The sequence below is a fragment of the Gossypium hirsutum genome, chromosome A06 (genome assembly GCF_007990345.1).
Source record: "Gossypium hirsutum isolate 1008001.06 chromosome A06, Gossypium_hirsutum_v2.1, whole genome shotgun sequence".
NCBI lineage: Eukaryota > Viridiplantae > Streptophyta > Magnoliopsida > Malvales > Malvaceae > Gossypium > Gossypium hirsutum.
Window position 1 is genome coordinate 113,998,712 of NC_053429.1, and position 22,292 is coordinate 114,021,003.

At 33.2% G+C, this 22,292-nt stretch overlaps 1 long non-coding RNA gene and 1 pseudogene across 1 annotated transcript; both read right to left on the reverse strand.

Moving 5' to 3' along the window:
* Window positions 1-6,533: 6,533 nt before the first annotated feature.
* LOC107963489 (uncharacterized) lies at window positions 6,534-7,545 on the reverse strand. Its single transcript, XR_005928689.1, has 2 exons — window positions 7,490-7,545; window positions 6,534-6,805 (listed from the first exon to the last, which is right to left on the reverse strand). It is a non-coding gene; the product is annotated as an uncharacterized lncRNA (long non-coding RNA).
* A 3,011-nt stretch (window positions 7,546-10,556) lies between these two features.
* Window positions 10,557-16,389, reverse strand: LOC107962271 (aldehyde dehydrogenase family 7 member B4-like; annotated as a pseudogene).
* Between the last annotated feature and the right edge of the window lie 5,903 nt (window positions 16,390-22,292).

Sequence of the window (22,292 nt, forward strand, 5' to 3'; positions counted from 1 at the left end):
ATGTCGCTAACAACTTGATTTCCTCCAAACGTGCGAACGTTTTGAGTATAAATCATGCAAATATATATATAATCAGTGTGGTATTTACAAGCAAACATGTCAAATTGTAATATGGTTTTGTGTTACAACGGAATACTGGGAAGTATTCCAAGGATCATACCCAAGAGAGGTTGAATTAAATATAAAAATATTATTATCTACAGCAATATGTTTAAATAGTACTTATTAATAATCATATTATGAAAATCAATAATAAAGATTAAGATAAATAAATAAAATTAAAATTCAAAACTAAGCAAATAATGTCAACAACCAAAAATCACTCGAATAACAAATAGAAGACTAACTCGCTTCCGTGGTTGTAATCAACTTCAAACTTAGGGTTTTTCTGAGAAAATTAATTATTACCTAGACAGTACTACCTCTTGGCATCTATTGCCTAACTGGTCAACGAGTACACACTTACCTCTTGGCCTCACTTTCCTGATTGGGATAAATACACGATTTACTCAATATCCTTGTCTCTCAATCCATTTACCTATATTACTTCCTAGGACCGTCAAGCCTAGTGTTTAAGAACAAATGTATTTACATTAATTAATCCTATTAGAAAAACCCTAACTCTTTCATTAATCACTCCTACATCCACTCATTAATCTCCCTAAAGATTTAGCCACTCATCGTCTCAAAAGCTTTCTTTTCTACGATTAAATTAATCATGCAAAAACACAAAATAATATAAAAGCAAAAAGGTAGAAATTGTCTATATAATATCGTGGAGTGCTCGGAAAGCAAAATCCTTTAACAGTGCTCGAGATCTTGGCATTTGCAAAAATAAAAAAAAATAAAAGAAGAGTACTGAAATATTAAGATTGTAGAGACTTCAATTCAAATCGAATCCAAGCCGAAGAACAAGAAATAAAAATGTTTAGAAAAGTAAACTAAAACCTAAACTAACCTAAATCTAATAAAATAAATCCTAAAACTAATATGGCAAAAAGTCCCCAAAGCTTTCCACAACTTAGCTATTTCAAGGAGAGTTTAGCATCCCTAATTAGGGTAAACACCAGCCTTAATTACATAAAAAGATATATTGTACGGACAGAAACACCCTTGCTTATTTTTGGTCTCACGTCACACCTGTGTAGTGACACAAGCTTCTGTTTGTTACGACACACAACTTTGAATATGATTTTCTTTGTTAGCTCAGTTGTGTTGCAACTCTGAAAGCTTGTGTTACGACTCAACTTCCATTCCTGATGCTCTTGGGCCTAAAATTAGGTGTCCTACACACTCATGTAACTCATTAAAACCACCTTAAGGCCGATATTGGCCTGGTTAGGTTAATTAACTCGAAATAATGTGTAAAAAAGGCTTATTTTGTAATATTTTAATCATAAACTAAAAAGTGTGAAACTGAAATAAAACATATTAAAATGCTTAGAAAACAAGTACGTTAAGTGCTAAAAAGTATCGAATCTGCCACTATGATTTGTGGCAAATCAGTGACAGACACAAGCTGATGGCATAGTCGTGTAGGTACTGTGTGACTTATGGTAAAATTGGGCTTTTTTACTTACATGGGCACAGTGAGTTACACGGCCATGTGACCTTTTTTCTTTTGCATAATTATCTTTTCTTTTTGTAGAAGTTTTAAATTAGTCCTTATTTGATTCCAGACTTATTTTAAAGCTTTCATAAGCTCAAGTGAAACTCGGATAGGTTCGTAAATCATGTTATACATTAATTATGATACGTGTTATTGTTAATTTAAATTTTTGAATTTGAATTTTAATTTTGTATATAATTGTTTTGTTATTTGTGGTAGCATCCTATAGCTTGGGTCCAACGACTGGACCAAGTAAGGGGTGCTACAAACCTTTTGCATATCACTCATTATGGTGAATCTATCACCATCACCCAATTGTAGACCCAATTGTAAATTTTCAAGGAACCACCTCATGTTTCCCTATTCTCTCCCTCAATAACAACCCATGTAGTAGGGTATATTTGATCATTCTCATCTCTACCCACAGTCGATAAAATCTCACCTTTGTAAAAACCCTTTTCAAGAAACATCCATGTAAACATATAATGGACTTACAAAATTGCTTAAACCTATTTTTCAAGTTTGTAAAGAAAACATACATTCTCTTAAATTTTAAGGTGTAATTAATAGTAGGTCGCTCAACCATTAGCTCTATAATAGCAATCGGATTTGTCTTTCTTAAAGAAAAAGCATAAGCATACAAACAGTTAAACTCAAACTTCACTCTACCTTTAATTTTTTTCTAAGGCTCATGCCCTAGATCTACCAAATACACTTATTTGCAAGTTTACCTTCAACTCTTCTTTTGCAAGCCTTTATATCTGAACTAGCTTTAATTGAGGTAGCACTCTCAACTTACTAACAAAATTCCTTCCAACAAACTTATAGCTGGCTCGACTATTTCAAAATGTCACAGAACATTTCACAAAGGTCTTAATCTTGAAAAATCCATCAGTACTATCCTTAGCAGCATATATAAGAAAAGGACAACCAACAGATTTACACTTGCTCTGGTCCTAAACTTCTCATTCTTAATGTACTTAATATCAACTCTCTTTGTAACACCCTCACCAGTATTCAATGCTAGAATAGGGTTACGGAGCATTACTGAACTTATAAAACATTTAAACATTCAATTGACATATAATTTCACATCATGAAAACATTATTCAAACTCAAGAACAATGTCCCTATAACGAGCCTACGAGGCCCTAAACATGCTTTGAGAATGGTTCAGGACTAAGCCAATAACTTAGGAAACTTTTATGAAACCTTGAAAATTTTTCTCAAAACAAAGGACACACGCCTGTGTGGCCCGACCGTGTCTCTCACACGGCCATAGATACACCCATGTCACAGGCCGTGTGGACATTCGAAATGGGAGCACATGGCCATGTCCCAGCCCATGTCTAACCCCGTGTAACTCTCTGACTTGGGTTACATGGCCAACACACATGCCCGTGTGCCCTAAAAATGGCCATTCACGCCCATCTGTCAGGCCGTGTACTAGGCCGTGCCAAACTTGTAGGGTATACTGACTTATGCCACACGGTAAATTCACACGTCCAGCCAAGTCACACACCCTTGTGTGAGGCCGTGTGGAGTATATTGACTTGATTTTAATTTCAACACCAGGGGACACACTATCGTGTACATGACCGTGTATCACACACGACTGAGACACACGCTTGTGTCTTTGCCCGTGTGGACAAAAATAGGCTATTTACCAAGCCATTTTGCCACCCAAACTTAGGCACACCTAGACAACTCATATGGCACAAAACATAGCATCAATAGACATATAATTCAATTCCAAATCAAACATAATTTTATATCATTTCCAACACCAACCTATACCAAACATAACTACCACAATATGCCATCCAAATTCATATCAAAATTTACTTACTTAAGCATAAAAAATGACTAAACTCAAACAAAGGTCATTTGCACACTTTTATACATCATCAACATCGCCAATATAAGCTAACTCACATGGCTATGTATATACAATCCAAAACATAAACATTTACAAGCCAATTCAAATGGCCAAATTCATCATCACCTTATACCAAAATGACCATAATCCTGTACATGTCATATAACCAAAACATAAGCTTAAAAATACCAAATTGATAGCTTGATAGTTTGATGTAGTCTCTAACGATCCCCAAATCTGAGCTAGCTTAGAAATCACTATAAAACATGGGAAAATAAACAATGTAAGCTTTATAGCTTAGTAAGCTCGTATGAAATAATTAAGCAAATTTCACCATTCATTTACATTGTTAAATAAGTAACTCAAATTGCATTAAAACATTAAACATCAAGTTTACATGGAATTAACCACATAATTGATCATAAGATTACAACTTCCTTTGATTTCATTGCTCAAATAATTTTCTGTACATACTTGTACCGATACGTATCTATTTCTCACCAATTCACATCTTCCATATACCCATTGAACCATTTGGAATAGAAATCGGATACTTAGGAGTCTCGCACACTAAGTGCTCATATCATGGCCCGAAGCCAACTCAATATATCTCACACCCGAAGTGCTAATATCATGGCCCAAAGCCAAATCAATAAAGCTCGCACCCGAAGTGCCAATATCATGGCCCGAAGCCAAATCAATGTAACTTGCACCCGAAGTGCTAATATCATGGCCTAAAGTCAAATCAATATAACTCACACCCGAAGTGCTAATAACATGGCCCGAAGCCAAATCAATGTATCTCCTATAATATTCCTAAAGTTCAACTGGGATTTTCAACACCGAATCTTCGTCGAACGTATTCATAGAGTCGAATTCATAATTCACACAATATCAAAGTAATTAAAATATAATCATATCAATGCTTATTACTTACGAATTTACCTTAGATGCGAAAACGACAAAATAGGTCGATTAGTCGATAACTTTAGTTTTCCCTCGATCTAGATCCAAATTTTGCTTTTCTTGATCAATTGATCTTCCAAAGTAGCCGAACCCTAGCTCATTCCTATGGCTTTTAATCTTTGATAATTCGGTGGAAGAATTGATAATGGAAGATGATACAAAATTTTGTTTTATTATAATTAACCTTTAATTTCCAAATTACATAAATAATCTTATTAATTAAACATAAAAATCATTTAAACAATGTCCAAGAATGTCCGCTCATTTTATTAATGGGCTAATTACAACATAAGGACCTCCATTTAATAATCCATAACTATTTAATACCTTTAACTATTAGAACAACACTTTTGCACTTCATGCGATTTAGTCATTTTTGTCGAATTAAACACTCAAACGATAAAATTTCTAAACGAAACTTTCACACAATCATTCAATCATGCTGTAAACATTAAAATAATAATAAAATAAATATTTTGGCCTCAGATTTGTGGTTCCAAAACCACTATTCCAATTTGACTAAAAACAGGCTGTTACACTCTTAGCTATAGCATAAGTTGCTAAAGAATTCTTGAACTGAGTACTATTATTAAAACTCATTCCAATATGGAATTTAGGTATTGTAGTCGATGTATCAAATAAGACATTTCTCCCTTTCTTACAAGCTAACTCACCATCTGAATCAGTTTCTTAACTACCCCCCAAATAGTCATTATCATCTCTACTAAGCCTACCAAAATATGCTTCTACATCATTTAATTTCCTACGTTTTGTTTCATTCCTCTCAATTTCACTAGTGAGGTCTTCAAATTTTAGTTCAAGTTGAAGGTCATCCATTAGTTCTTTATTTTTATTTCTTTAAAGGCTTTATATTTTTCCTTAATCCCTCTTATCTCTTCATCCTCATCTTTAGACCCACCCTCTAATTCCTCTATACCATTAGGGGCCTCCTCTTCATCATTCTCTAAACTTTGGGACTTAATTATATTATTTTAATTAACCCTTATACCGCTAAAATAATTAGCCCCACCAACCCCACCTGTCTCTATATCACTCCTTTTCTTTTGACTTAAATCACCTATCTCTGTAACACCCTATACCCGAAATCCTCGCTGGAGCAGAGTACGAGGCATTACCTCACTTAAACTCACTTACAACCAATTCCAAGTACTCATGACTTGGAAATTTTAAAACTTTCTTAAACTTATCAATATATTCTTAATATGGGCTCACAAGGCCCAAAACACACATCGGAAATCATTCATGACCAATCCGAGTCTTTTTGCCAACTATAGAAAAATGTCATTTGACACAAGGGCACACGCCCGTATGAGAGGGGCAACACGCCCGTGTGACCATTCCAACATGTTCGTGTTGATGGCTCGTGTGTCTCACACGACCTAAGCAAAATAGGGACACGCTCGTGTCCTTCACCCGTGTGGAATTAATTCTAAATGCACACCTACAGGGGTTTTCACAGGGCCTGGCACATGCCTGTATCCCTGGCCCGTGTCCCTCACACGGTCATGACACGCCCGTGTCCTATCCCGTGTGTAAAAACCTGGACATTCTGTTTCTGACGTCAGCAACCCCAAAATGTCACGCGGCCAAGGCACACGCCCGTGTGCTAGGTCGTGTTATACACACAGCTGAGACACACGCCCGTGTCTCTGCCCGTGTGTTTACTACCATGCATACTGACTTGAAATGTTTACGTGCAGGGGACACACGGCTGGACAACACGCCCATGGGGCTGGCCGTGTGTCATACATATTTGGCCAAATTAGTAACAACACAAAACACAAGTCAGTATGCATGGTAGTAAACACATGGGCAGAGACACGGGCGTGTGTCTCAGCTGTGTGTATAACACGACCTAGCACACGGGCGTGTGCCTTGGCCGCGTGACATTTTGGGGTTGCTGACGTCAGAAACAGAATGTCCAGGTTTTTACCAAGCCTCTTTGTCTACCCGTGTGGAAAAAATCAAGCTATTTACCAAGCCTCTTTGCCACCCTTACTTACACAAAAACAACCAAAACCAGTACAAGACTATTTTATGCAATAAAATCAGCCACAATAGACAACATTTCATTTGTACATTCTACTCATCCATGAACAAAACACCATTTACATATATCAAAATGAATATTAGCCATCATTCAAGGCTTAATACAAAATAAGGAATTTTATCTCAAGCCAACATATTTGGCCAAATTAGTAACAACACAAAACACAAGTCTAGCTACCTATACATGCCATATTCAAAAATATAAATCAAACTATACCAAATGCTTCAATTGATAGTGTGATCGATATCTCTGACTTCCTTTGCTCCTTGAGCTAACTAGGCTGCACTATAAGAAAAAGAAATGAGAGGAAGTAAGCATAAAGCTTAGTAAGTTGCATATATAAAAAAATATACAACAACAATTTCACAATTCCTTTACGTGCTCATAACACAAAATGTAGGTACAAACATAACTTACTCATCACTATCCATATAAATCTCATATAGCATATATCGAGCTTATATCTCATATATCTCAAATAGGTACCTGTACCACTCACAACACGGTTATACTTTCCTCATTAACTAGAAATCAAAACTTTCTCCGTTGAACCATTCAGAATGCTATAGGATATTTCTTAGCCTCAAACGTAGGGTAAGGTGCTGATGCCATGTCCCAGACATGGTCTTACACTAACTATCATCTCGTAGCCGATGCATGTTCCAGACATGTCTTACACTAGCACTCGTCTTGATGTCGATGCCATGTCCTAGACATGGTCTTACACTGGCTCTAATCATGTGGTCGATGCATGTCCCAGACATTTCTCACACTAGCTCACAATAACCCATATGTCATGGCATGAATATCCGATTTATTTCCTAGGTTCAAACGAGAACTTTGCTATCTCTATTATCATCTTGCTTTCTCAATTCCACAATCAAGCAATTCATGCTATATTAAATTCAAGTACAATTCAACACATACATTGACAATGTAGTTGTATTATTTACATACAACTTACCTCGGATTACAAAATGTGGCGACTAGTCGATTTAGTCGGTTGCTTGGCTTTCCCCCGGTCTAGATTTGGATTTGGAAATTCTAGATCTAAAATAGCAAAAATTACTCATTTAGTCACTAAATAAAATTAAGCAATCGACAATTCACAAATTTGGTAAAATGACCATTTTGCCCCTGAATTTTGACAAAATGACCATTTTATCCCTAGGCCCGAAAATCGACTTTTGTCGAATTTATTTATTTCTCAAGACTAGCCGAATCTTTTTGACTCTTATAGCAACTCCAAATTCCCACTATTTCACACATTTATTATCTAATTTACAACTTATGCACATTAGACCTTTTAGGTGTTTTCATGCTAACACCTTTCACAAAAGTTGTTTATAAGACACCCAAGACTCATTTTCTTCCATAAAAACTCAGCAAACATCACAAATCCTTTCATGGCAAAACCCTAGACTCTTAATCATTTTGCAAAATAGTACTCTCATTTGAAAGCTCATGCTTCAAGGGTCTTAAAAGTATAAGAATATTTAAGAAAAGCCATTAGGATCACTTACTTGTGAGTGCTTCAAGTTGCTGAAAATTTTTAAGCTCTCAAACCCCCTTCAATGGCTAAAAAATCGGTGGAGAAGAAATGGGAAATAGGGTGATATCATCCTTCTTTTATTTTATTTCTATTTTAGTCAAAATTGGTCACCTAACCCACCAAATTTGAAAATTTTGACCACATATGTCTCCTATGGCCGGCCACTCTATTTCTAAGGGTCTAATTGCCCTTTCAAATCCCCCAATTTTGATTCTCTAATAAAATAACACCTTTAGCTATCAAATTAGGACTTTTGCACTTTATGCGATTTAGTCTTTTTTCGCAATTGGGCTCACAAACTTTAAAATTTCTTTACCAAATTTTTCATGCACTATAATAAACATGCTATGACTTATTTTAATAATAAAATAATTTTTGACTTCGGATTTGTGGTCCCGAGATCACTATTCTGACTAGCCCCAAAATCGAGCTGTTACAATTTCAATTTCCATACTATGCAATAAAGACTTAGAGTCTAGATCAGTTGTTGCACTAATCAAATCCATGTTTAGGTATGCAACCAAGCTGCATACAAACACATACATATGAATTACATATATAAAACAAATGACACCAATCTACATATATAATTTCTAAGTCAAACAATAACCTGATTTGACACATGTTAAGACAATCACATACATATTTGATACGCGATTTAAAGCAACATACATACATATTTAACGCAAATGGCAACGCAACATGAGTTTGAAAGTGGTTCCATAATTCATGTTCTTCAAATATCACCCAATTATTGTTGCCAAACCAAAATCAGGGCTTGTATATCACATAAAAGAATTGTAAATGACAATAACATGAGTTTCAGAAAACAATAACAATATATGCAGTACATATGTATATTAAATTTCAAATAAAAAAAATATTGTTCGTGACTTAGTCTACAATCATAGTCAGAATCTCAATCTTCTTAGTGCACTCTCCAAAAATTCAAATACCTTAAAAGTGTGCTGCCAAATAAATTAAAATAAACTAATTATTCAAAATCAAAATGAGTTCCAAATTATATTATAACTTTGAACCATATCAATGAAAAGCTATCAAAGCATGAAATCAAATTTGAAATCTCTCAACTTGGTTTCAAAGAATAATACAAAAATACCCAAATTAGATATTTCTTTTGAACCCTCAAATCAATTTTGAACACTCATAAAACAATTTTCAAAGAAAATAAAAAAAGAATTCTTAATTGGTTATCAAATTCTTTAAAATTAAAAAGAACTTAACCCAATCACAATACACTGTTTAAAATAATAACATATTTCGGATTTCAAATATTGAAAACTTGATACTTTAATAATAAAACACAATTTATTCTTTCAATGGTTAACAAAAAAATCATAAATAAAAAATTCAAAAATGTTTATAAAAAAGGAAAAGAAATTCAAATAAAGAGAATCATTAGACCTGTAAAGTTCACTTGATTTGATTCCTTTCTTTGATTGCAAAGAAAACCGAAGAAGATAAATGATTTGTTGTATTAAGATTTAACTTTGGATGAAAAAAAATAATTTCTTATTTTCAGTGATTAAATTCTGTTAAGAATTTCTCAAAATACATTTAAGAAAATTAGTTTTAAATTTAAAAAAAATAAAAAGAATTATGTATCTTCCACGTCTGAAATTCTAAAATTATAATAACATCATATGTCAACCATATTATCTTGTGTTAGTCATACATTGACTATATGTGTCACCTCATAAAAAAATTAACACCATTAAGTTATGTAACAGTTAATAGATTTAAATACTAAATTGCACCAAAAAAATTTTGAATACCAAATTGAAAAAAATGTCAAATTCAAATTCTACATCTTGTATTGATCGATCCTGTATAATATGATTTAGCATTTATATTTTGTTGTTCTTCTATCTATCACCTAAAAGTAAAAATAATTTGTTAAACCGGTTTATATCTATTGTTCATTAATATTTTCATACCATGCCTATTTTTACCCTCAATTTTTAACTTTAGATTGAAAGAACACATTAAAATCTACAACCTCTTGACCGCTGTAACGGTAAAAATGCCAATTAAGCTAAAGCTAATCTTTTTACGAAGAACAAATGTTTAATTGCACAATAACATATCTGATTGTCCGTTTAATGTTCTCCATTCAATAAAGCTACATAATCTTTAACAATTAAACACAAAATTATGAAACATTTAGTAGACATAAAGAACAGGCTTAAAAGAAACAAATGCGATATTGATTCAAGCTCAGTTCATTTACTACCTAGACTCCAAATAGGTAGAATGGCACCCAGACACTTTTAGATGAGACTTGACAGTAATGCAAATGCGTAAGAAACTAAAAGAATCAGTAAAAGAAACGTAGAATTGATATTAAAACAAGAGAAGTTCATTTACTACCTAGACTCCAAATAGGTAGAATGGCACCCAGACACTTTTAGATGAGACTTGACAGTAATGCAAATGCGTAAGAAACTAAAAGAATCAGTAAAAGAAACGTAGAATTGATATTAAAACGAGAAGTTTCGGAATAAGACGCGAAAAAGCCAAAGAAGATGCAAGTGTCACGGGGCTAGAACCCATGACACAAGATCAATAATGTGCTTCTATTATAAGAATTATTACAGCACACACACTACACCTGATTTTCGTAACAAAGTGTGTTTCAGGAATCATTGATTTCTTCATTATGCCTCTTTTCATTATTATGTTACTATTCATGGTTTTCAGCGACAATTATGTGAACCAAATCCCACCCTATATGTAGAGCATAAAAGGTCTGGGAGTTGATTTTGCAGGAATGCAAATTTGTTTCCTTACGCCTCACCCTGCATTTCAAAGGTACATAATAAGAGTTAAAAGATGGGCGAAAGAGAAGTTCAATGCTATGTGAAAACGGTTGTGCTTTAACCATGTCTGCATTCCTAGCCGAAATTGATTCCTTGGGCCAGCGGTAACTCACTCCCGTAGTTTATTGTGCTGCCAAAGAGAATGTTAATGGAAGAATATCAAACACCAAAACCCCACTTTTGAAGATAACCAAAATGCTGGTCTCGTCTTTCTATATCACACGTATTCAGTATATAGCAATGAAAGAAAAAAGAATAAACAAGGCATTGGACTTCATAATCATGTTTACCAGGTTGACCGTCGCATGTATTGTTTCCAAGAATCACTGCCAGCTTCACGGCCTCCTCCTGTGGCCTTTTCACCACCAAAAGCACCACCTATTTCAGCCCCATTGGTTGGTATGTTCACATTGACAATACCAGTGTCACTTCCTTGTGGCCTGCATGTGAGAAGAAAGGTTTCTATATCATAATTCCATAGCAATATTAACTAACCACCTAAAGTTTCATCTTGTTAATGCACATATTTTGATTAGTAAGAAAGCTTTTGAATGAGTAGAAATCGAATAACTTATTGAGACACCGGGCAGAGAGACTCACCCAATCCATTTGAAAATGAATTCAGGTTTACTAGTGAAGATGGAACTGCTCAATCCTTGAGGAACAGAGTTGTTTATTTCAATTGCTTCTTTCAAAGTCTGCAAAATTAGTTAAGCTTTCAGACAGCAGCTCATTGCATAACACTAAAACATGACAGACTTTGTTTAAAGTGTCTCCTAGAATATTGAAAAACAAGGCGACCTTAAATTTCATGACATAAAGAACTGGTGCAAACAGCTCTTCTTTAACAACATCGGCATCCGGAGAAATCTCAACAATTGTGGGCTGCACAAAGTTCCCCTCAGACTCTATTATACCGCCACCAGTAAGAATCTTTCCCCCCTGGGAAGCATCACAAGATAGAATAAGGTCATGACAGCCAAAATATGAATCAATTGAAATTCTGACCACGTCAGCTTCTAGGTTCATCAAACAAAACCATACATAAAGTCAGCACATTAACCTCCATGCTGGGAGTTTCAAGGTAGCCAAACAATGTTGAAAGTCAACAATTTATGGGATCTTATTAGGAACATTGAAGCTACAGATATTCATTAATGCACAAAGTAAGATTATAAATACAGTCATCTGCTTTAACACCATGAGATGTCTTTCAGAACATTTCATGCAAGTCCATGGAACCCATAAAAGTTATGTGAAAGATTGTGCCAATGAATTCTTAAAAAATTAGATTCAAGCTTCAAGTCAAGGTATTTTTATAGAAGATAGGAGAAACCTTAGACATGGGTTGAACACTGTTTAAGAGTGAAACTACAAATAAATAAAGAACGCACCTGTGACTTGATTATCTCTATTCCTTTCTCAAAGTTCTTCCTTGAAGAAGAAGTGTGCAATGGCCCAAGCAAGGTACCCTTTTCTAGTGGGTCCCCTATCTTAACTTGTTTGTACACATCAAGTAGCTGGTCAACTACAGTCCGATATATACTTTCATGAAGAAGCTTCAATACAAGCAAACAGAAAACAGGAAAATCGTTGGCAGGTTTAAAGACAATATAAATATATATATTTATTTATCACAATCCAGAAGATTCACTTAATTAAAAAGTACCAGTCTACGACATGTGGTACAGCGCTGACCAGCAGTACCAACAGCAGCAAATAGTACAGACCGAACAGCTAATTTTATGTCGGTATCATCCATGACAATTATTGCATTGTTTCCACTTAGTTCAAGCAAGCATTTACCAAACCTCTAATTTACTGTTTGTTGTACTTTTACACCCACCTGCAGGTAGAATTTGAAATATAAATTAAAATATTAGTGTAATGGAAGTATTCATGTATCTAATAGATATGGAGATAAAAGTTCTTGTTCATTGATAGGCAAAAACATCAGATTTGAAATGTATCTTTAACAAATTAGTAAGCCACAACATAAATATACAACATCCTATTCTGTCATTCCAAATACAATAAATAATAACATAATTCCATCAAATAGGCACGGGATAGAAGTACCTTCGAACTCCCCGTGAATGAAACCAGATTAATGCGTCGATCTTTTGCAATTGCTTCCCCAATTTCAGCACCGCCACAAAATGATGTGAAAATTGCACCAGGTAAGTTATTCTTTTCCAAAACTTCAGCCACTAATTTTGTCATTGCTATTGTAACCAGAGGAGTGGTTGGAGCACCTTTCCTACAATTCATACCAGTTTTTGTAAGTTAATATATGAAAGAGAACCTAAATCTGTTTAAAGCAAATTATGCTAACTAATGAAGACAAACTTATTAAGTAGAAATCTTTTCAAGGAAATCAGATTATGCAATCGGATTGTATCTCATAGAATATACACTGCTAATCACCATGGCCAACACATCAATAGAAGATGTGGAATCATCAAAGTTTTTATGATCTTCCAATGTAAATATCTCATTATTGCACAACAGCATTGAACCAATTTATAGTTCAATGAAAGGAATGAAGTACATACAATTATTAGTGTGAACTAAATCAGTAGAATTTACTACGGCATGATTAGAAGTTCCATCAAAGGAAGCAAGCACATAAAAGCTATAAATAAATGCCAAATGGTAAATTCAACACTGAAAATGAGAACCTAGAAAATTCATCGTCAACAAAAAAAGGCATAGTACTTGATATACCTGATTCTATAAGCAAATATAACTGGAATTTACAATTGATTAGAAAAGGCATAATGGACCCACTAAGAATATATATATGAGCTGAAGGATTCAACATTCCCCAAAAAAGTGGAAACATAATAATTGGTAAAACGTTGACATCAAGCCTTACCAAACAACACAGTTTCCACACACCAGTGCAATGCAGGCATTCCATCCTACACAATGCAAAATTTGTAAGTAGAACTATCAAAATACAGAAAGTTCAGTTAATAATTTGATTCAATGCCTATCATTAAGACAAATTCTTAATAGGAAGAAATCAATTATCTTAAACGTTGGTCCATAGATATGAATCCAATTAAATAAAATCCCAGAAGCAACAAAACTAAGCAATATAAAAAGAATCACAGAGCCATTCTGGTATCAGTTATGCCAGAAAAGTTTTAAGCCTTCCTGCAGCAAAAATGCCTAGTTTATAAATAAAGGAAATGCAACTTACCAAGAACAGCACATGGGAAATTAAATGCCGTAATTACACCAACAATTCCAAGGGGATTCCACATCTGTTCCCAGAATACAAGAGCAAAACATCAATTTTCTTCTCGGACTTGGTCTAAGAGTCCAAGTTAAAAATGTTTAACCAGTAGCTCACCTCCAACATCATGTGATTTGGACCTGTTAACAACAGAACCAATCATTTTAGGACAAATTCCTACCATCTATATCTACATACATACAAACATATATATATTACTGTACTAAATTGTACCATATCAGTAGCAGTTTTGTACTATATTTAACATAAAATCCAAACTAATGGCGGTCATTATAGATAAGAAAACACCAACAGCAGTAAACATGCAAATTTCAACATTCCAGCAAAAGCTAATTCAGCACAAGTTCATAAACAGACAAGCAATCCAGAAACCAAAAACAAGAGGATGTATAAAGTAATGATGACTAATGGACTTATGCACTTACGTTCTGAAGGTATTACGGACCCATTCAATTGCCTGCTTAAACCCACAGCAAAGTCACACATGTCAATGATTTCCTGCAAGATTAGCATTTTACAGTTACATAGGTAAAGAATATATATAGTTATATATATAGTTATGGTTAGCATAATTTTCATGCATTTTTACAGATTTGGACAATGAACCAGTAAAACAACAGAATTGACAGGAAATCCTATCATGAAAACTAATGTGGGACAGAATGAGATAAACAACAAAAACGCCTAAGATATGGCAGACTAACAATCTTCCACCTGCGATTTGATAACATTTATACATCTTAGTACATTACAGCATTGCCACTCCAGAAGAACTCTTGAAAAATTTCATGATCTCCATGAATGGTGGAAATCATAAAAGAAAAAGGAAAGTAGTTGCTGTAAAAGAGAAATATCAGAAAATAGTACTGTTACAAGATTTGGTGAATTCAAACTACACACAGTGAAAACCTTAAGTCTAGAAGCAAGGTCTCCTTGCCGCATTGCTTTGACTATTAATAAAAGAATTTCTTTTATTTTTAGCAGAAAATAGAAATTGACAGATTCCCAACAAAAAGTACCTCTCTCTTGAGTCATGTGAAGATTGAAGAAAATATTTAAACTAACTCAACCAAATGCTGAATGGCTCATGTAGTTCAATATGGGCTGCCTTATGACATATTATATGCAAAGAAACCAATGTGATAACAGTGACAAGGCTGCATTACATACTTGAACTTCCCCAATTCCTTCGGGAAGAATTTTTCCCATCTCAAGAGAAACAAGGTGGCCAAGCTGCTGTAGTTTGGATCTCAATGCATCACCTATTTGTCGAACTATGTCACCTCTCTTAGGGGCTGGAACCTGAAACAATAAATAAAGCATAAAAGGTTCAGAGAAGTAAAAATGGCATTAAGAAATGTAAATTTCCAACCGAAATATTAAGTTTAAGAGTATGGTATCCGTCCATCTTACCTGCATCCAAATCTTTGCTGCTTCACTGCAAGCTTGCATCCCTTCCTCATAGTCTTGGATGGAAGCCTCACTAACTTCGGCAATTTTCTGCAAAAGCAACATTTAAATAATACTAAAATTATAGGAGTGAAGAAACTAATAGTTTCTAAATGCCTGGATCAAGTAGTTTAGTACTCAGCAACTAGCAAGTGTGTTTGTAAAACATTAATAATATCTTTAAAATGCAGAAACAAAAATAAAAGAAAACCTACAGCATATGAGTAAAAGCTAAAAATTAAAACCAAGAATACTGCCACTCCATAAAAGCGCAAGTCTTAACATTGGTTTATTTTAAAGATTTATAGAGGAGGATCCAAGTCGGAAAAATACGATGAGATTGAATGTATGTTATTTTCTCAGAAAGACAATCCCATCAGTCTCACCACAATTAATAATAAACCCATCTTATCCAGCATGAAAAAACAAAACATTCTAAAAAATAGAACCTGATTATTGGCAGGATTAAGAGTAGAAACCACAGGGCCACTTCCTTTCCAGGTGCCATTCACAAAACATCCCAAATTGCCAGAACTCAATCCGATCTCGCTCAAGAACTCGTACTCTTTCCTTGAAAAACCCATCTCTGCAATTACACACAAAAAAAAAAGGAAAAAAAGAAGTTTCCTTCAAAATCCAACCGAAATATATACAAAAACAGAGGAAAGGTTTTTAATAATTCATCATGAACTCGATCTCTAATACATTGCTTTTTCTTGAGTAACAAAGGTAGAGAGAGGAAGTAAAATGTTAAAGTTGATGTGGAAGGAGAGAGAGAAGAGTACCTTAAGTAGAGGACTGAGACAGACGGAGGCCTTTTCGGCCTATGATCTGAACAGAGCCGTGACGTATGGGGGATGTACAAGATTATATCTATAAATTTTGTCCATACTTTATCCTCTTCTGCAATGGATCACACGTAATGTTCTTGTCTTTTTCATGAGGTGGCTCTCTCATCTGATTTTTTATTTATTATACCAAATCATGGGTGATACTCTAAATAAGTCCTAAACTTTAAAACATTTTAAACAAGTCCCTATATTATCATATTGCTCCAATCAGGTCCTTTCCTTTGTAATTTTTTAACTTTTTCGTCTTATGAGTATTTATAACATGTGTTATATTTAGGCATAATAATTTTTTTTACCCTCCAATTTTATAAAAGAATTATTTTAGTTTTTCATTTAATTTTTCGCCTATTTTACTATTATGAAATTAGACCGATTACCTGGGATATGAATGCATTATCTCGAAACTTCTTAACATATCGTTTTAACTTCATAACCAGAGGAGGAAATACCGTCGCGCATGCAATGGCGAAAGAAGGGATGAAAAGCTTAGAAGATTGTTTCTAGGTAGAAGATGCACATTTAAGAGCCATAGATTTAACAGCATCGGACCTTCAACTCATGCAATCAACTCATGCAACTGCCATGAGTTTCTACATATTAGGTCCTACTCTTTGGATGGAGGATTTCATCTATCCATTCAAAGATAACCTCAATCTCCCCTCCTGTCACATTCTTCACGATTGTTTTGGTCAGGAAGGGTTTGGCCATTTGGTATCACCAATAATCTGAAGTGCTTTTTTTGGATGAAGTTTCTAGAGGTTGTTTTAGTTTTATTTTATTTTTGTTGCTATGTTTTTTTTTATTTTGCTTCAAATGTTTTATTAGACTTTTTGATCTAGACCTATAATAATAAACTAAACAAATTATTTAAAAAAAATTATCTTTTTTAGTCCTTAAATTTGTAGTTTTTGTCAAATCATCCTAAAATGGATGGAAAAGTTCATGTTTATTAACTTTACTAACATAGCATACATGTGGATTCTAATATAGATGGCATGTCAGCATTTAATTAATTTTTAAATTTTAAAAAATTAATTAAATGTTCACTTTTTCATTTATTCAGGTAATTTGACCCAAAAAAAACCACAATAACTAAAATATGTAAAAAATTAAATAAATGGTCAAATAAGTCATTATGCTTTATATTTACTAGAATTAATTTTATGCTTACATAGAAGTTTTATAATTTTTTTTCTAATTAATCATTATATTCTAAATATTATTAAATAATAATTACTTATTTAATTTTAAAATTGTAAGCTACTAATATTTTATATAATTTTAATTGTTGAAATTATTTTTTATTATTGTTTAAGAGTATTCCCTAAATTAAATACTTGAATACAAATATATCATTTTAGATTCATCATTTTTTTGAAATATAGATACATCATTTGATAATATAAAAAAAAACAAAACAAAAGTTTCCTTACAAATGAGATATGAAAACTAAATGGACAAACAAATAAATAAACAAATAATTGCATGTAAAAATAAAACAACTCCATTAAATGCATTTAAAAATAAAACAAAAGCTGCTCTAAAGAATATCCTTTAAACATATTTTTAAACATTAAATAAAATAACTAATAACAAATTATTGTTTTTGCAAAAATTCATAATAACAAAATTAATTTTATAATATTTCTGAACTAATCAGATACAAATTCTAATTTGACTCAACATTGACGTGCAGTGAACTAATCGTAAATACATTGTATTTAAAAATAAAATGAAAATAAACTTAATGTGATGGTCTGGTGATTAAAGATGTTCACTGCCTTAGGTGTGGCATAGGTTTGAATCGCGCTAGTCGCGTTAGTTGTTCAGGCTTTGCCCTATTATTGTAATTCACAAAAAAAAACATTTCCCACAAATCGAATATTTAAAAAATTATTTCAAAGCTTCAAATGTAAGAATATGTTAAATCTATATAAATAATTTCATCTTATATTTTTTTCTCTCTCCTCTTCATAATTTCTTTTCTTTCTTCTCTTTCTCGTTTCTTTTCCCATTTGTTATTTCCTTCCATCACTATTCTCTTCCCTCTCCTTTCTCTCACCCAACTAATCTGTCGTAATTCGGTGTAGTAGATTAAACTAGTTTTTGCACTTTAAGAGCTTGAACATAAGCATTTTAGTTATGTTTTAATTACTTTTCAGCAAGTGTAGTTAAGTGTAATAACATGTGTTATTCGAGTCTTTTATTGACCTTAGGGATCGAAAGAGGCCAAAGGGTGAGCTAATACACTTTGTGAGTGTGCAAAAAGACTATTAGAAGGCATAATAACTCAATATCGGTCGCTAGGTTGCAACACGGAACATTAGATGTCGCAACATAGGGAGCAGAGCCGAAGAAATCCAAGACTACCTTCAATGTTGTGATACAGCCTGAGGATGTCTCAACATACCCTAAAGACACCTTGAAGTTGAGTATGCTAGCCTCGATGTAGCAACACAGGACCTAGTGTGTCGCGACATCGCCTTTTTATGAGAAATTAATACAAGCCAGGGGTGTTTTGGTTTGCACAATCCAATTTTAAGCTCGGGAACATCATCTAACCTAGGATTAAGGACGACGACCATCCTAAGTCTATAAATAGGCTCAACTAACACATGTTATGGACACCTTTTTCCTTTGTATAATTTTCTCTTAGTTTTAGATTTTAGTTTTTCTTTTCTTTTAAGGTTTAGACTTTATTTCCATTCTGTTATTTATTTTCAAGAAGAAATCAGATTTTGAAACTATTCTCAAACTCTATGAAGATCCTGTTCTTTAATTTAATACAATCAAGATTTTTCTAAACTCTATTCTTGAAATCGTTCTTTATATTCATTCTTTTATTCAAGTTCGTATTGTTTATTAGATCCATGAGGAACTAATCCTCCTTTGGGGGATTATGGAGTGGAGGTATGAATAATTAACTATTTTACAGGGATTTCTTAACGGATCAACTGTTCAGGACAGGAAGAACTTAAACCCTAGGCTTAACAACCCTAGGAAGTCATCAAGGTGGGAATTAACCCAAAATTGGCATGGCCTATCCTTGAACACCTTAACCTTGAATTGGTCTAGACTGTGAGGTCGGTAGATAAGTAGTCCTTACCAACTTAGTAATTTAGTGGATGTATTGGAAGATCCTACTCGGGTACTGACTAGTTGATTGAACAAGAAAACCCAAGACGATAGTTGCTTAAGATTACCAAAGCGAGCTAACCACCCATGCCCAAATTTGATATATATATATATATTTCCTTATTTGATTTCTTGCCTTTCATTGTTTAATTTCCTTTTAGGTTTTTAGGATAGTTTATTAAATTCATCTATTTTTTGATCTTTCGTACTATAATCTGATTAGAATATTAATTAGACCTATTTATGTTTAAGTTAAGATTAATTTAGTGCTCGTCTCCCTTGGGTAAAATCCTTGGAGTACTCACCTACTCTGTTGTAAACTATATTATAACCTGACACATACACTTGCGGATATTGTTTTCTTATATCTTTTGTGCAGGATTTCTACTCTGAGCGTTGATGTAACAGCCTGATTTTTAGTGGTGATAGAAAGTGGTTTCGGGACTACAAATTTTCGTCCTATCGACTCGTAAATATTGTTTTTAGAATATTTATAGAGTTATTATAGTCGTATTAAAATTTGGTTTAGAAATATTAACGTTTAGATAGTTAATTAAAAGAAAATGACTAAATTGAAAAAGGTGTAAAATTTGGTAAGTCTTGAATTCCATAGATTTAATAGCTTAATATTGAAACAAGAAAAGGCATATACAATAATTAGCCCATTTGATTATTAACGGGCCATAATGGATTTTTAAATTGTTATTTTTTATAGGTTTTAATTAAAGGTAATTAGGTAATTTGGTAAATAAATCAATGTTTAATAAACAAAAGTTAAAATTATCATCTTTTTCATCTTCTTATTGAAACCAAAAGGAATTTCCACCATTTCTGGATGTTTTGCAATCGGTTAAGCTTAGAAGCTTGCATATAAAAATCTCATTGATACTCATGGAAAAAAAATAGCGGAATAGTCCCTGAACTTTTGCAACAACTACAATTCAGTCCAGTTAAGTTCACACAATTAATAATTAACATTTGTATTAATTAGTGATTGGTATTATATATATACCCTAATGTTGGAAATGAATTATTGTTTGAATTATAATATTGAATATGATATTCGGTTTGAATTGAACGCAGAATTTGAGTACATTCGTGTTTCGGTGTATGACGGGGTTTGGAATAGAGATGGTATTGGAAGAGACATCAGTATATTACCCAAGTAAACCGAAGTTCAGCATTTGTTATGAATTCTCGCATTTTACTTTTTGTTTGGCATGATTCGAGTGGATCAGCTCTTACAAGCTTCTGTTAAGCTCTTTCGAGCTTCTGTTGGCAGACTCGGGAGGATCAGCTCTATGAGCTTCTACTGACGATGTACTCTTACCCGTAAGTCGTTTTTCGAATAAAAAATCTCGATAAGGTAATCTATCTAATAAATTTGAAAGATATGTTATTTATCTCATACTGAACTGAATACGTATGTATTTATTGAGCATTTTTTGTGAATTCTCCTGTTTTACTTTCTGTTTGATATATATTTCCTTATTTGATTTCTTGCCTTTCATTTGTTTAATTTCCTTTTATGTTTTTAGGATAGTTTATTAAATTCATCTCTTTTTGATCTTTCGTACTATAATCTGATTAGAATATTAATTAGACCTATTTATGTTTAAGTTAAGATTAATTTAGTGCTCGTTTCCCTTGGGTACAATCCTTGGAGTAGTCACCTACTCTGTTGTAAACTATATTACAACCTGACATGTACACTTGCGGATATTTTTTTCTTATATCTTTTGTGCAAGATTTCTACTCTAAACGTTGATGTAACAACCTGATTGTCAGTGGTGACGAAATAGTAGTTTTGGGACTACAAATTTTCATCGTATCGACTCGTAAATATTGTTTTTAGAATATTTATAGAGTCATTATAGCCTTATTAAAATTTGGTTTAGAAATATTAACATTTAGATAGTTAATTAAAAGAAAATAAATAAATTGAAAAAGGTGTAAATTTTGGTAAGTCTTGAATTCCATAGATTTAATAGCTTAATATTGAAACTAGAAAGGGCATATACAATAATTAGCCCATTTGATTATTAACGAACCATTATGGGTTTTTAAATTGTTATTTTCTTATAGGTTTTAATTAAAGGTAATTAGGTAATTTGGTAAATAAATTAATGTTTAATAAACAAAAGTTAAAATTATCATCTTTTTTATCTTCTTGCCAAAATCGAAAGATATTTCCACCATTTTTGGATGTTTTGCAATTGGTTAAACTTAGAAGCTTGCATATCAAAATCTCGTTGATACTTGTGGGAAAGAAAAATAGCGGAATAGTCCCTGAACTTCTGCAACAACTACAATTCAGTCTAGGTAAGTTCGCACGGGTAAAAATTAACATTCGTATTAATTAGTGATTGGTATTATATATATATACCCTAATGTTGGAAATGAATTATTGTTTGAATTATAATATTGAACATGATATTCGGTTTGAATTGTACGCGAGTGGAGATGGTATCGGAGAGAGACATCAGCATATTACCCAAGCAAACTGAAGTTTATCATTTGTTGCGAATTTTCGCGTTTTACTTTCTGTTTGGCGTGATTCGGGTGGATCAACTCTTACAAGTTTCTGTTAAGCTCTTTCGAGCTTCTGTTGGTGGATTCGGGAGGATCAGCTTTATGAGCTTCTACTGACGATGTACTCTTACCCGTAAGTCATT